The sequence below is a fragment of the Castor canadensis genome, chromosome 2 (genome assembly GCF_047511655.1).
Source record: "Castor canadensis chromosome 2, mCasCan1.hap1v2, whole genome shotgun sequence".
Lineage (NCBI taxonomy): Eukaryota > Metazoa > Chordata > Mammalia > Rodentia > Castoridae > Castor > Castor canadensis.
Genome location: NC_133387.1, coordinates 148,962,102 through 148,964,624, shown reverse-complemented (window position 1 = coordinate 148,964,624; position 2,523 = coordinate 148,962,102). Strand labels below are relative to the sequence as shown.

The following is a 2,523-nucleotide window of genomic DNA, read 5'->3' as shown; positions in this document are numbered from 1 at the left end:
GATGTCTAAAGAACTTGTCACTGCCTTTAACACAACGGTAAAGCCTGTGTCTCAGCTGTCACAGAGTAGGCAAGAAGCATGGTTGTGATTTAGGGATGCTTCAAAACAAACTCTTGAGGTCTGTGAATGCTCACTTTTCTCATGCTAGTTTGAATTGGATATGACTGATGGATTCACTAAGACCTAAAATCCATTGCAGAAACCTCATCTTCCTGACACAAAGAGCTAAGAGGTGGATAAATACTTTCCTAGCTCTTATTTCTTTTTTAAAAATTTTATTATCTGTAAAACCCTGTTTTATTTATGAATACAGTAAGACTAAAAATTCTCTTAAAACACACAGGACGAGCTTACAAACAGATTGGGTGGTGTACGACTGTGTCCCGCATGGTTTGTCTCCTCAGCCGTTGTCCTGAGGACTCTGAGCAGCTGTAGGAATGTGTGGGCTCGGACTTAGGACTGGCTTCTTCTCATGATCAAAAGGGACTGAAGGCAGAGCCCTGCGCTCTCCTACAACACCTGGACAGAGCCCAGGAGACCCACCTCCCAGGGTATCCATGTTGGACCTAGTTCTTATTTTGAAGGACACCATGGCTCCTGTCATTTTATACTATTTTAGATGTTTAAAGTCATTTTAACTTCTTTATTTCTGTTAGTACTTTGAATTTTTGTCCCCCCCACCTTTTTTTAGTACCACATGCTATCATAAACTGAAAGTTCTGGGGTGTAGTTTTCAGTCATATGACATCTATAATGGAGTTTCATATTTTTGCATGTAGGTAATCCTGCCTCATAGGCAAAGGTGATGTATGTGTTTATCTTTGAAGCATGTGGAGAATTTTGTTATGGAAGGTATTCCAGGTATTTTTCATCTTGATCACTAAGATTTAGATTCTCACTCACGGACTGTGACAAAGCTAATAAATTAGACTCCCTGACAACTCTTTAAAAAAGAAAGTGTTTTTCTACAGTTAACAGCCCTTTCTAGGTATTAATAAGCTTACTTAGTATTAGTCATCTTGTCATAGGCCAAACTGTCTCCTAACATATATTGGCCCCAAGGAAAACTAACCGCCATGTTAAAATGCTTTTTACCTTATGTTTAAATTATTTAGGTGAAATGCATACATGCAATCACCATACTACACAGGCAGTCTACTAACATGACCGAAGGAGCTGGAACTCTGAAAGTCATTTTTAGTAATCATGGGGAAAATTTAATACTGTTTTGTGACCTTTAAAATTTTTGCCAAACATAAAAATCTATCTTACTATGAGTTACAAATGCATGAGGAAATCAAAAAATATTAAAACTAATATGCATCTTAGTGCACTGTAACTTAAAACACTGGAAACATTCAGTTTCCAGTGTTTTAAACAGGCATGTTTTCTATGCCTTGGTGAAATGCCATACAGTATCCCTTGGAGGAGTTTTTCCAGGACCCCTGTGAGCACCAAAATCCCCTTATATAAAATGGCATCATATTTGCATGTACCCTATGCACATCATTCCCTATAATATTTTTAAATCATCTCTCTACTTTCCTCAGAATTCCTAACACAATGTAAATGCTGTGTGGATAGTAATTATACTGCATTGTTTAAGAAATAATGACAAAACAAAAACTCTATGCATATTGATTACAGATGTAATTTTCCCCCAGTATTTTCAGCTTGCAGTTGGTTAACTGACTTTGTGAACCCATGCATTGAAAGGGCCCACCGTGCTTCTAAGTTTGGGCTAACTTCCAACATTTTACCCTTTAAACTTTTAACCATGTGAAATATCTCCTAAAGTCCTTTAGGAACTTTTTGCTGACATCGTTTCCTCCAGGACTTCAGCCTTTTTCATTATAAATGAAACAGGTGGTGTATCTGATTTGTAAGAATCCTATCTACAAATTAAGTTCAGGACACTATCCACCTAAGCTGCATGGAGAGTTACTTAAAAACTCAGACCCAGAGTCAGGTCAGTGTTAGAAACTGTAGCATGTTACGTGTTTTCAGTGTGTCTTCCTTGGGTCAAGCTCTCATTTTGTTCTAGCTTATTCACTGACTTAGCCTCAGAAGAAACAGTTATTTCCATTTTAGAGATAATACCACTGAGGCCCCAAAGAGTGAAGTTGTAGGTATAACGCCAGATGTTCACAATCCCCATTTCCTCTTCCTGAGCACAGAGCTGCTACATTTCCTAGCCCCTGGGAAATGTAGCTCACATGGTAGAGCACCTGCCTAGCAAGCACGAAGCCTTGAGTTGAAACCCTGTACCACCAAAACAAACAAACATTGCCCAGCCCCTTACAAATGGACAAATCCACATGACCGCCCCTCACCAAGAGAACCTGAGCGAGAGGGGATGTGTTAGCTGTGGACTGGGACTTGGTCAGTATTGCTTAGTTATTTTCAAAGAACAAATTTTTGCTAGCATCTTCTTTGTTTTCATTTAGCTAGTGTTTCTTCTGCCCTTAATTTTCTAATGTATTGAGAAAAATGACAATTTAGGTCATTTTCAGTCTCTCTCTG

The 2,523-nt window shown here is 38.6% G+C and overlaps 1 pseudogene; it reads right to left on the bottom strand.

Annotated features, from left to right (window-relative positions):
- Positions 1–374: 374 nt before the first annotated feature.
- On the bottom strand, positions 375–564 carry LOC141421063 (small nucleolar RNA SNORA73 family; annotated as a pseudogene).
- Between the last annotated feature and the right edge of the window lie 1,959 nt (positions 565–2,523).